The sequence below is a fragment of the Esox lucius genome, chromosome 11 (genome assembly GCF_011004845.1).
Source record: "Esox lucius isolate fEsoLuc1 chromosome 11, fEsoLuc1.pri, whole genome shotgun sequence".
Classification (NCBI taxonomy): domain Eukaryota; kingdom Metazoa; phylum Chordata; class Actinopteri; order Esociformes; family Esocidae; genus Esox; species Esox lucius.
The window spans coordinates 3,069,641-3,084,285 of NC_047579.1; positions in this window are offsets into that span (position 1 = coordinate 3,069,641).

Sequence of the window (14,645 nt, forward strand, 5' to 3'; positions counted from 1 at the left end):
ATTTTTGGTCTAAGAGTATTTCACAAAGAATTTAAGTGCGAAACCCAGCTCTGTTTGCCAGCAATTTGCCAGCAATCCGCCTCGTTATCATGACGACATTTTAGAAACATTAATTGATTACTGAGCTTCAAACACCGGGGTAAATTTGGTTTTGTTTGATATTCGGACTTTGATCAAAAAAATAGTACGAAGACGACAGTGAAATATATACAATTGGATTAGGGTAGAGAGCAAGTTACACCCTTTGATTTTATCGAAAATCTAACTTTCCGTTTAACAGAGAACAACATTTTGCAAAACGCAGTCGAATGTCTTCAGTAGATTAGGAACCGTCACGAAAGTGCAATACCGCTGATTCAATGTGACTAAAAAAATATATTTTATTTTGTTTGAACCTAATAATACCTGTAAAGGAAAATCATAGGTAAATTTTTTGTGTTATTAAAGAAAATTATACTTTTCTAAATATATTTTGGTTGTTAAACATTATATATTTCATTTTTTAATAGATACATATAAAGGTGACATATGCACCTACAACCACTTGTATTTTGGTCACTGACCTTAAGATTTTCCCTGTTACATTTAGGTGAGACCTATAAAAAAGTGTTCCTTTACCTCTCTTATGAAAGTTACACCTCTTTTATCAATATTCATTATTACAACTCTATTACCTAATTAACATGAACAATTTTTAATAGCTTCCATGCCAGATGACATGGACCTCTAAAACCGCTTGCATCTTTTTCACTGACTTTCCTTGTCAAGGAAATAACAGTGTTATTTCCTTGACTTAGATTTGCCATTTTCAATTTTCAGTGTTTTATCAGAATTTATCTTTCAAAACATCTCCTTTTTAATGGCTCACTATCCACATGAGCTACAGATCTACAAACAGGTGTGCTGTGTTTCTTTACCTCTCTTCTGAAAAGTACACCTCTTATTTTTTCCAAATTCATTATCTTGATTTTATTTTAAAATGTCATGCATTGTTACAACTCTATTACCTAGTTCATATTAACTATTTTTAAAAGCTTCCAATCCAGATGACATGGACCTCTAAAACCACTTGCATTTTGTTCACTGACCTTCCTTGTTAAGAGTACTCCCCTTAGTTTAGCCATTTTCATTTCAGTGATTTTACCAGAATTTATCCTTCTATAAAATCATTTTTTAATAGCTCACTATCCATATAAGTTAGAGATCTAAAAACAAGTGTGGTGTGTTCTTTTCCCTCTACTCTCACAGGTACACATTTTAATGTTCATACCAAATTTTGTGCAATGTTTCTAATTTTTGAATTGGTTTCATTTGTTCTCCGCAGGGTGGCTGAGCGATCCCTTAGAGAGCTGGAGGAAGTGTCTAGGGAGAGGGAAGTCTGGGCATCTCTGCATAGACTGCTGCCCCCGCGACCCGGCCCGGATAAGCCGAAGAAGATGGATGGATGGTTTTATTTGTATTTTTTCTGTTTTCAGTCTTTAGTGCAGAGGTGTCAAACCGGTTCCATGGAGGGCCGATTGTCTGCAGGTTTTCACTCTCACCTTGTACTTGATTGATTAATTAGGTTACTAATTGGTTAGTTTCTACCCTCACCTGGTTGTTTAGATCCGAACAGGGAACCAATTAATAGGGAAAACCAAAAACCTGCAGACACTCGGACCTCCGTGGAACCAGTTTGACATCACTGCTTTAGTGTATTCAGAATATGGTTGCAATGAAACCAGACATTTATTTAATTTCATCCATTTATTTGCCTAGTTGGAGCCATTGATCAGAGTGCCTCTTACTCTGTGGATCTACAGAACTTGCAATGATTATTTGCTCCACCGGTTATTGCAATATATTGATGGAATTAATAAATAATGAAACACAATTATGTTAACATTCCTCACCTACAAATTAATTTCCCTCTTGCAGCTTTTGTTTATATTTCATTGTCAAATTTGACTTAGTAGTTATAAATATGAAACTCTGCTCTGGCCTTGGGTTCGAGCCCCGGTCATGCCACTGTCGATTGTGGCCGGGGTGTCTGGTGGGGTGGTGCATATTGGGCTGGTGTCACCTTGGGGGAGGTAATCGGTATAGAGGATTTCCTTGTGCCACTGCATTCCAGCAACATCTCTGGCGGGGCGGATACCTATGATCTGGCCCTGCATATAAGGTAATGTGAGCAAGCATTTCCTCCAATGTGTTGTCTCACATTGACTTCATGGTTAAGGGAGGGGGTGTAAAGAAGCAGACCATCTGATCAGACAGGTGTAGGAAGAAGGATGTGGGGATCTACGACTCTCCGGACTCTGCAGGGACTGTTGTAGTGGTGGCACATGGTTGTACAGTGGGGTTGGGAGAAAATATAAAAACTCAGAACATCATTCTTATTAGCATATTGTTTACTATTTGTTTATTCTGATATTTGTCCAGTTACAAACTGTACAGCCTTGCATTAAAAGTGAGTGACAAGGGTGGGAATGTTCAGTAATGATATTTATTGTTTGTTTCCTAGCCAAAGAGTTATGCAGAGGCCTTGATGGACGGAAGGTGGAATCTGAGGACCCTTACTGGGGACACTGCAATGTGTTTCAGTTGACCTCTGCAGGGGGCAGACAGACCCAATCCAGACGGTTATGGAGAAAAATGAGAATGGACTCTGTGATTGATGTACAGAGTCAAGTCAGAATTGACTGAGGTTTTTAATAGCTCCCTATCCAGCTTTGTTTTCAGATGCCACAACTCATGCAATTTTGTCCTCTCACTTGAGATTATGGGAGATGATGGACTCTAAGAACTTTGTCTAATTTATCTGTAAGAAATGACCCATGATCAATGTGAAGAGGAGAAGTTGGGAAATGTTCTGATGTCAATATCCACCTCCACTATTTGGTTGTTTTTCTGTTCAATCAATATTGACAGTACAGCAACCTTTGGTGGATTCTATATTGTTATGTTGCCTCCACATTAACATTTAAAAATGTTTTAAATTGGGAATGGGAGTATACTGTCACAGTTGAAGGAAGGCAGGACACGAGGAGCAGAGGTATAGCAGGGTAAAATACTTTTAATTGTAACAACTAAACAACAAAAGGAAAGGCAAACTAATGCAAAACCCAACTGGCACAAACAATGATCCACAACAGGAAGAGCAAAAAGGCTAACTTAAATAGCGTCCCCAATTAGAGTCAACGCAGGTGCATAGAGGCACCTCTGCAGTCCGCCTCTGACTGTGGTCCCCAGGTGCATGGAGATGCCTACAGGCCCCCAGACAGGACCTGTCACATGCTCCACTCACAATCAAAATCTTCATCTTTTGATTTGAAATAGAACAAGACCAAACATGGACATAAAGCACAACATTACAGTTAAGTCAATAACTTACTGTTATTATAAAAATGGCCACATTTCAAAAAATGTAGTTGTGTTATCTAAACATTGCACGAATATTGTTAATAAGTTGTCCCATTGACAGTAAAGGGAAAGGAACACACCACAATGTTTTGTAGATCTCCAGCTCATGTGGATAGTGAGCTGTTAAAAAATAGATGTTAAGAAAGATACATTTCTGTAAAATCATTGGTTTTAGATGTCATTGTCATCTGGATTGGAAGCTATTAAAAATGTGAAATAGGTAGAGTTGTAATAATGCAAGTATTTTTTCAAATAAAATCAAAATAATGAATTTGGAAAAAATTATAGGTGTACCTTTCAGAACAGAGGTAATGGAACACATCACACTTGATTTTAGATCTCTAAGTCATATGGATAGTGAGCTATTTAAAAAGAGTCTTTAGAAAGATAAATTCCTGTAAATTCACCAAAATCTAAAATTCTAAACTAAGGGGTGTACTCTTGACAAAGAAGCTCAGTGAACAAAATGCAAGTGGTTTTAGAGGTGCATGTCATCTGCACTGGAAACTATTAAAAATAGTTCATGTAAATTAGATAATTGAGTTGTAATAGCAAAATTGTAGTTGGTAAATGTTATACAGAGAATTCTATAATAGAAGAAAGGTAAAGGAACACACCACATGTGTTTGTAGATTTGTAGCTCACAAATGGATTGTGAGCTATGTAAAATAGCAGTAGAGGAACAAAGCTACTAAAATTAACTAAATTGAAAATGGGAAATCCACAGACTGTATTCTGGAGAAGGAAGGTCATTGACCAATATAAATGTGTTTTCAGATGTCTTCTTGATAGGAAATTATTAAAAAGGTTATATTATCTATATTTGGTAATAGAGTATCGATACATATATTTTAATATAAAATACAGAGAATTTACTTTTGAATATTGGTGAACCTTTGAGAGGATACAAGAACACACCACTCTTGTTTGTAGATCTCCATCTCATAAGGATAATGAGCTATTAAAAAGGTATTGCATTGATGGATATACAATTGTTTTGAGAGGCACATGTCACCTGGATAGAAACTTATTGTAAAACACATCTATATGTTACAGTTGTAATAAGGTAAACAATTTTACAAAAATGAAGACAGATGAAGAAAATGAGGGGTGTACCTGTAAGGACAGGTAAAGGAACATAACAAACTTTTCTGTACATCTCTAGCTGATATGTGTTTTGAGCTGTTAGAAAAATGCAGTTTAGAATGAGAAATTAAAGTAGAAGGAAAAACAGCTATTTATAAGGGGGAATTGGGACAAGGAAGGTCAGTGACCAAAACATAAATTGATTTAGAGCTAATATGTCTCTTGGATTACATCATAATCTGTATACTGATTTAGTTTATTTTTGTTAATATATTTTTAGTATAGACAAATAATAACACAGTTTAAAAAAAATTGAAGTATGCACAATAAAGAAAATGTTGAAATAATAATTTCTGCCGAATGCACTTTTAAGACATTGAAAGTATTTTTTGAAAACGCAACGAAACAGACAAACCAAAGGGTGTACCTTGCTCGCTACCTTCACCTGATTCTATATATATCTCTTGTTGTCGTTTCTGGGGGGCGCTATTAACACGCAAACTCTGAATTCTTGTTCTTAAACTCAACTAAAACAGAAATGCTTGTTTTAGGACCAAAAAAACAAAGAGCGTTGTTAGCAGATCTCACTGTGAACCTCGGCGGCTGCATGGTCGTATCCCAAAAAACTGTAAAAAACCTTGGCGTTACCCTTGACCCTGACCTCTCCTTTGAAGAACATATAAAATATGTCTTGAGAGTTGCTTATTTTCATCTTCGAAACATTGCAAACATTTGAAACTTTCTATCAAAAACTGATGCAGAAAAATTAATCCATGCTTTCGTTACTTCTAGACTAGATTACTGCAATGCTCTTCTCTCTGGTTATCCAGACAAATTAATTAATAAACTTCAATTAGTGCTGCACACGGCTGCTAGACTAGAACAAAATAATTTGAACACATTACTCCTCTCCTGGCGTCCTTACACTGGCTGCCTGTTAGGGTTAAGGCTGATTTTAAGGTTTTACTCTTAATCTATAAATCAATACATGGACTTGCTCCTACTTACCTTGCTGAAATGATCCAGCCATACGTACCTACACGTAACCTTAGATCGCAAGATGCAGGCCTTTTAATTGTACCTAGAATTTCTAAACAAACAGCTGGCGGCAGGGCCTTTTCTCATAGAGCTCCACTCCTGTGGAATGATCTGCCAATTAAGGTTAGAAATTCAAACTCAGTGAGAACTTTCAAGTGTCTACTAAAAACTCATCTCTACAGCACGGTTTATAATTAGGTGTAGCCTGGCCCGGGGGCGTGAAGGTGACCAGTAGGCTTGATACTGTCCACCCTTGCTGTCTTGCCAGATGGGCTCTCGTCGCCACTGGGATGCCCTCCCTCCAATGCCTTTCGGGGGAAGTCACTGGCTTGTTGTTGACTCTCTGTTGCGCCCTTGTGCAATTGGGCTGTACGCTGCTAGCAATACTCGGCCCTCATTCAGGGGGGTTGCGGTTGGTGGGTGTCCCTTTGGTTGTTGCCTGGCAATGTGGGTGGATTGATTTCCTGCCTGTTGGGCCCTGTCCGGGGCCTCCCCCGGTTAGGGCCACAGTGTCACCGGACCCCCCCGTCTCAGTTCCAAGGTGTTACGCTGCTATATTATTGTGCTGGGGGATATGAGGAATGCACTACTAACTTTTATCAGTCTCCTCCAGTTTTAAATTTTAGTAGGAGATGAGGTCCTGGTCCACACCTGCGGATTACCTGGTTTGGGGGACCCGTTGCTGTCCCTGTCCTTGTCCACCTGGTCATACTTCTGACCTAGTCTTAAATCAAATAGACTCTGGAATTAGCCCAGAGAAATGTATTTATTATTCCAATTGGACTCTTAATATCTCACCCGGCACAGCCAGAAGAGGACTGGTCACCCCTCTGAGCCTGGGTCCTCTCTAGGTTTCTTCCTAAAATTCGACCTTCTTAGAGAGTTTTTCCTAGCCACTGAAATTCAACACTACTGTTGTTTGCTCCTTGGGGTTTAAGGCTGGGTGTCTCTGTAAAGCACTTTGTGACAACTGCTGTTGTAAAAAGGGCTTTATAAATACATTTGATTGATTGAATTGGGCATCGTTTAAATGCCACAGCCTACCTGAGCATTGTTTCTGACCATGTCCATCCCTTTATGACCACTATGTACGCATCCTCTGATGGCTACTTCCAGTAGGATAATGCACCATGTCACAAAGCTCGAATCATTTCAAATTGGTTTCAATGAGTTCACTGTCCTGAAATGGCCCCCACAGTCACCAAATCTCAACCCAATAGAGCATCTTTGGGATGTGGTGGATCGGGAGCTTCGTGCCCTAGATGTGCATCCCACAAATCTCCATCAACTCCAAGATGCTATCCTATCAATATGGGCCAACATTTCTAAAGAATGCTTTCAGCACCTTGTTAAATCAATGCCAGGTAGAATTAAGGCAGTTCTGAAGGCGAAAGGGGGTCAAACACAGTATTAGTATTCCTAATAATCCTTTAGGTGAGTGTAAATTATTATACATGTATCTCTTTCTAATTATAATTTTGTTTATATTGTAGGCTACCCAGTTAACACGTTACGTAACCAATACCAACCGTGACGTTATGGATTGGTAAAGGATTGGTAATGTCATGACATTACCTTCTCAAAACGTTGTGGCAACGTTATCTGAAGGTAATTGCATGACCGCATAATTAGTAATCTTCCTTACCTCCTCAGCACGTTGCAGGGGCGTAATTACACAACGTATTGACAAGTTAACTACTTACGTGCCGGTTTGGTAACAATCCTAATTTATCTGAAGGAAATTAATGACCACATAATTGGTCATCTTTCTTACCTGCTCAGGATGTATAAGAAACGTAATTACAGGACATACTGACAATGTAACAACCTTCGTACCAGTTTGGTTACGATTACATAACTACAACCGGGAAATATTAACTTCTATTTTCGTTACTACAACATACATTGCTTACTATGTCATTACTGCCACCACATTGGAAACCACATATTCCAAATATTTCAAAGTTCACCTGAAGATTTTTAGAGTCACAATGATTCCCAAATCACTGCAATTCAGACCAATTCAAATAGTTCTATATAATCTCGCACAACACAGACGGAATGTGTACACAAATTGTAAACTGTGCACGCGCAGATATGCCACAGCTCAAGTGTCCCGCCATTTCTTGTTCGTTATAGTTTGTACTCCTAAATAGTCGTCAGAGGTTTACTGTATCTCAGCAGACATAACCAGTGGCTATAGCACTTTTATTTTACTTCAGTTTAAGATAATTCTGATTTATGTTCTGATTTAGTCATGTCTGTGAGTTTTAACCAGTACTTTTCTGCTACTGTGGTTAGCCTACATTAATAGTTATTGCTATTTAGAAATGTTGTAATCATTGATGTTAATACTTACTTTCCTTTTCTAATCTATCAATTTTCCAATTTAGTTATTTTCTAATTTAGTCGTGTAGCCTACATTATAGTACTGTAATATACCTAACTAGCTACTGCAGCTAGGAAATGGTACTGTACGACTACGTTAAACAAACATAATTTTTGTTTGTTAGGCCGACATCATTTCTGGGGCACCGTCATAATTTCTGAAAAAGGAATCTCAGGTAAGCGTATTAAACTTCTATACAAAGCAGATAACTATCTGTCATATAGCTAAAATCACTTTGGTAGTTCCTATCGAATTACAGTACTGTTTAGCAAGCTAACTAACGTTAGCTCAAATGTTAGCAAGCTACAGTACAGTACAGTAAGTAAACTAATAACTAGCTTGGTTGGTAACTTTTATCAAACATAGATGAACATCAAGTCTCCTCACAAGTACTCAAATGTAAATATTTTTACTATAGGTTACACAAGTAATGATTCAACAAGATATTTGACAAAATTGTAAAAGTGATAAAAATAAATTATGAACAGATTGAATAAAATGGTTGACACTGTTTTTAAACAGACTTTCATTGTCCATGTCCAGGTGCCCCAATGGGTCCAATGGCAGAGGAAGGTGAAGATAGAATTGAAGACCACTCAGACTCATTTCTGACAACAAGGAAGAGTTAAGTGTCCGTCTAAGCTTGTGTGATTGTTTGTTTCAATTTATTGTAAAAAAAAAATTCATCATTTGAAAAGAACCCAATGAAGAGTAAAATATTCATATTGGCTTGTATTCTTATTTTTAAATTATTTGTAAAATGGCCAGATTGATTATATTTCTAAATGTGATCAGTCGATAGCTGGAACAAAAATGTCAATGATTGGAGAAGAATAGAACTCTGTTCTATAAACAGAAGTAAATACTGTTTATCATGGCTATTGCCATTAAAGATTGACAGTTTCATTGGAGTTAACTAGATGAGATTTGTTTTTCTAGCCTTCCTGATGTTTATGAAGTCCCAACAGTTCTGATTTTAATTTCTGTGCTGTTTTCCAACTTGGGAATGTGAGGTGGGTGATAAAATATTTTTTAAATTACATAAATGTTCTGATTTGTTTGTAAATGTACAGTGGGGAGAACAAGTATTTGATACACTGCCGATTTTGCAGGTTTTCCCACTTACAAAGCATGTAGAAGTCTGTCATTTTTATCATAGGTACTCTTCAACTGTGAGTGATGAAATGTACAACAAAAATCCAGATAATCACATTGTATGATTTTTAAGTAATTAATTTCCATTTTATTGCATGACCTAAGTATTTGATACATCAGAAAAGCAGAACTTAATATTTGGTACAGAGACCTTTGTTTGAAATTACAGAGATCATATGTTTCCTGAAGTTCTTGACCAGGTTCGATTTTGGCCCACTCCTCCATACAGACCCTCTCCAGATTCTTCAGGTTTCGGGGCTGTCGCTGGGCAATACGGACTTTCAGCTCCCTCCAAAGATTTTCTATTGGGTTCAGGTCTGGAGACTGGCTAGGCCACTCCAGGACCTTCAGATGCTTCTTACTGAGTCACTCCTTAGTTGCCCTGGCTGTGTGTTTGGGGTCATTGTCATGCTGGAAGACCCAGCCACGACCCATCTTCAGTGCTCTTACTGAGGGAAGGAGGTTGTTGTCCAAGATCTCGCGATGCATGGCCCATCCATCCTCCCCTCAATACGGTGCAGTCATCCTGTCCCCTTTGCAGAAAAGCATCCCCAAAGAAAGATGTTTCCACCTCCATGCTTCATGGTTGGGATGGAGTTCTTGGGGTTGTACTCATCTTTCTTCTTCCTCCAAACACGGCAAGTGGAGTTTAGACCAAAAATCTCTATTTTTGTCTCATCAGATCACCTGACATTCTCCCATTTCTCCTCTGGATCATCGAGATGGTCATTGGCAAACTTCAGACGGGCCTGGACATGCGCAGGCTTGAGCAGGGGGACCTTGCGTGCGCTGCAGGATTTTAATCCATGTCGGCGTAGTGTGTTACTAATGGTTTTCTTTGAGACTGTGGTCCCAGCTCTCTTCAGGTCATTGACAAGGCCCTGCCGTGTAGTTCTGGGCTGATCCCTCACCTTCCTCATGATCATTGATGCCCCACGAGGTGAGATCTTGCATGGAGCCCCAGACCGAGGGAGATTGACCGTCATCTTGAACTTCTTCCATTTTCTAATAATTGTGTCAACAGTTGTTGCCTTCTCACCAAGCTGCTTGCCTATTGTCCTGTAGCCCATCCCAGCCTTGAGCAGGTCTACAATTGTATCCCTGATGTCCTTACACAGCTCTCTGGTCTTGGCCATTGTGGAGAGGTTGGAGTCTGTTTGATTGAGTTTGTGTACAGGTGTCTTTTATACAGGTAATGAGTTCAAACATGTGCAGTTAATACAGGTAATGAGTGGAGAACAGGAGGGCTTCTTAAATAAAAATTTACAGATTTGTGAGAGCCGGAATTCTTACTGGTTAGTAGGTGATCAAATACTTATGTCATGTAATAAAATGCAAATTAATCATTTAAAAATGGGATTTTCTGGATTTTTAGATTCCATCTCTCACAGTTGAAGTGTACCTATGATAAAAATTACAGACCTCTACATGCTTTGTAAGTAGGAAAACCTGCAAAATCGGCAGTGTATCAAATACTTGTTCTCCCCACTGTATATAGTTTATTGCTACATATGGGGCTCTTGTAGATTACAGGATATGTCATGTATTTTTCTGGGAGAAAATGTTCTGATGGACTGATGATCTAACAGCATTGCCATTATTATATCTGGGAAGGGGTTGATAAAATAAATATATAATATTTGTACAAAATACCTCACTGTAAAACTAAACGTTGGTGTAGAACCCTGCTAAAATGTTGTGCACATTTAAGATTTCATGGAACAGTTGGAGCAGGTAAACACAAGGTTGGAGAAAACTGTCAAGATGTTGACTGGACAGAAATGAACTTGGCTGTACATATTCTAGCTGTATAGGTATGAATATAAAAAAAGGAAAAGGCCAATGAATGGTCAACTGGATAGGATGCCTGGGATTCACGATTACCAACCGACAACCTATAGAAATACGACGTTGCTACGACATGCTAGCGACCAACTGACAATGTGAATTAGTTTCTTTGCAGCGACAACAAGAAAACTTCCACTCTTCCGGTTGTAACAACGTACGTAGCTGACAACGTTGCTAATACCTCATTTCGGTCGCCAGATAACGTCGTAACAACATTGTGACAACGGAAAATTGTTCGCTGGGTAATTGTTGTTTTCCTACTGAAAATGAAAAGAGAAGACCAATAGAATATCATTTTCTAATAAGGCACATGAAATTTGCACGGAAATCTATCCTCAGATAAGTGACTTGAAAAAATCTCTTCCCAGTCACCGAAGTGTTCCTGACTACTTGTTTCATTTAACTGGTGGAGCTCATATCACATTTGTTTTTAGATTAGATTCAACTTTGAACAAGTACAACGAAATGCAGTTAGCAGCTAACAAGTGCGAATAAAAGAGTTCTGAAAATGTACTTGTATTAGGTATAATGTATGTTACAGATGTGCAATACATAGATGTGTAATGAAGGCAATTGGCAGTACAAATGGCAATTCTAAATGCCACATAACATCCTCTGCAATGAATTGTCGAAATAATGAAGCTGGCAACCATACACATTTACAGATTTACTGGTTATTATAGTATTAGTTAATTAAAAAAAAAAAAAAACCTTCTTTGATATTATTTTACTGTCATTACTTTTTAAATGCACAAGAACAATATTTATGTAATGGAAGAATATCCGATCAGCCGTTTTGAGCTAGAAACCAGATTTGTTATTGGTATAGTTATTAATTGTGATAAAATCGTAAATCGGGATAATTTTGGCCAGGATAATCGTGGCATGCATTCTCATATCGTCCCTCCCCTAGTATGAACTAAGGCTATGTTTTTACACATGTTAACCATGTCAGGTGGAGGAGCAGGGTTTGTAAACATGCTAGAAGATGCTGGACCTCCTTGCCGCACAACCGGAGCAAGGACCAGCTTACTAGCACCTGCGTGAAGTTGGCCCCCCCACCAACGCAAAACGATCAATCTGAGGTCAACCAGCCCCCCCACATTCTCCAAATTCACCCAAAATAGTCTCGTTCGTTTGTGCTTTGTTTGTGCTGGTTTGTGCCGGGTTTCGTTTGTGCTGCATTGGGTTTTAAAATATTAGACATTGAATTATAGACGATGACGTCACCAGCTCCCCCACATGCTCCAAATTCACCCAAAATAGTCTCGTTAGTTTGTGCTCCGTTGGTGCTGGTTTGTGCTGAAATTTTTTTGTTTGTGCTGCTTCCGTTTTTTAGATATTAAAATAATATTTTCTGGTCAATCTGAGGTCACTCAGCCCCCCCACATTCTCCAAATTCACCCAGAATTGTCTCGTTCGTTTGTGCTTCGTTTGTGCTGGTTTGTGCCGGTAAAATTTTCGTTTGTGCTGCTTTGGGTTTTAAAATATTCGACATTGAATTATAGACGATGACGTCACCAGCCCCCCCCACATGCTCCAAATTCACCCAAAATAGTCTCGTTAGTTTGTGCTCCGTTGGTGCTGGTTTGTGCTGAATTTTTTTTGTTTGTGCTGCTTCCGTTTTTTAGATATTAAAATAATATTTTCTGGTCAATCTGAGGTCACTCAGCCCCCCCACATGCTCCAAATTCACCCAAAATTGTCTTGTTCGTTTGTGCTTCGTTTGTGCTGGTTTGTGCCGGTACAATTTTCATTTGTGCTGCTTTGGGTTTTAAAATATTCGACATTGAATTATAGACGATGACATCACCAGCCCCCACACGCTCAAAATTCTCGTTCGTTTGTACTCCGTTTGTGCACAACTAACTGAATGGGAAAGACACTGAAGGAGAGAGAATTATAGACGGTGCACCAGCCCACTTTTTTTTAACAGTAGACTAGCTGAAGTAACAAGGTAAGACCTAAAGAATATCCACTTATAGGTTACTGTTATCCTGTGCGTTTTCAACTTTTAACGAACTGATGCGGATCACAGGATGTGTGGATGCAACATAAACTTCAAGGTAAGTGTTTTTACTGACTGTATGCTGTGTTTTGTTAAGAATATAAAAATTGTCACAAATACACGCACCATAATCGGTTTGCTGTGTTTATACACATGTGTATTGTAAAGGCCATAGGCCTATATGTCTCTTAAGCTCACTATGGCTTTTTATTTTTTATTGAACATACTGATATTGTGAAATATTATTGCAAGCTATTTGCTATTTTGTAGCTATTTTTGGTTATATATTATATTATATGTATAATTACAATGTCATTTATTCCTGTGATGTAAAAGCAGAATTTTCTGTATCATTAGACCTACTCCAGTTTTCAATTACACATGATTCATTAGAAATCATAGTAAAATGTTGATTGTATGCTTAATTATTATTGGTGCTCAGTTAAGAAAGGTTCTTAATTTTGATCAATGTTGATCAACCTTTTATTAATTTATTACGTCCTTGCTAAATAATATATATTTTTTTTTATATAAGCTACATTATTTAACCAAAATCTTTGAATTGTCGTATATATTGGTTTTCAAAAGAAAAAAATAACAACTCTTTTCAAAATGTATAATGTTTCTTGAGCATCAAATTGATAACATCAGTAGGCTAGCTATTTAGAATGTTTTCTGAAGGATCATGTGACACTGAACTAATGATGTTAAAAATCAGCTTTGATTACAGGAATAAATTACACTTTACTATATATTCACATATAAAACTGCAGTATTATTGGAATAATATTTCACAATATTACTGCATTTTTTATCAAATAAATATAGCCTTAGTGAGCATAAGAGAACATAAAACTTTGAGAAACACTTTTTAAAACTTTTTACTGGTAGGCTACTGTGTGTGTATTTATGTTTCTGTGTGTATATATAATTTAAATACTACTACTACTACTATTATTATTATTATGTATGTGGAAACTCATGACTCAATTAAGTCAAAATGATTAAACTTTTCAAATGTAATTATGTACTATCGAACATTTCATTTACCACAAAAAAATACCTTTAAAAACTTAAAAACACTTAATACTGACAAGTTACAAACTGTCTTCAAAAGATACCACACAAAATAATAGACTTGAGTTCAAACTTCCATAAAATAGCACACTACTTCTCCTAACAGGAGTAGGAAAACAAGAGTTTATGACATACAAAATGTTCAACAAAAATAATTTAAAAAATTAAAATAAAATACAATCAGGAGACACTGGTGAAGATAATTGTTTAGTCAACAAATTATGTGAAGACAGAACTTCTTTGTCAATTCTACTTTAAAAGTGTACTCGCCTCGAGGATAGTTTAGCTGTTTTCTTGCTCAAAATGCTGAAGTTACATTTAAACTACAAATTGTTGGCACATGCGCACAAATCCATTTTGCTCAGAGAGAGTGGCAGAAAAAAAAAAGTGACATAGGCCTAATATCCGAACAACATGACGTTTTTATTAAACACTACAGGACTACAAAAAACACTGATAAGAAGTTGCATAATGTTCTATTAAATCATCTTTATTAGCATCTAACATTTTAGAGATTGAATAGACAAAACCGAAATAAAATGCTCATAGGCTATAAGCTACTGACTAACTTCACACAAAAATACAGAGCTGTCTATAACTATTTTTGATCTTGTGACCATTGATTTATCTATTTTATTCAGT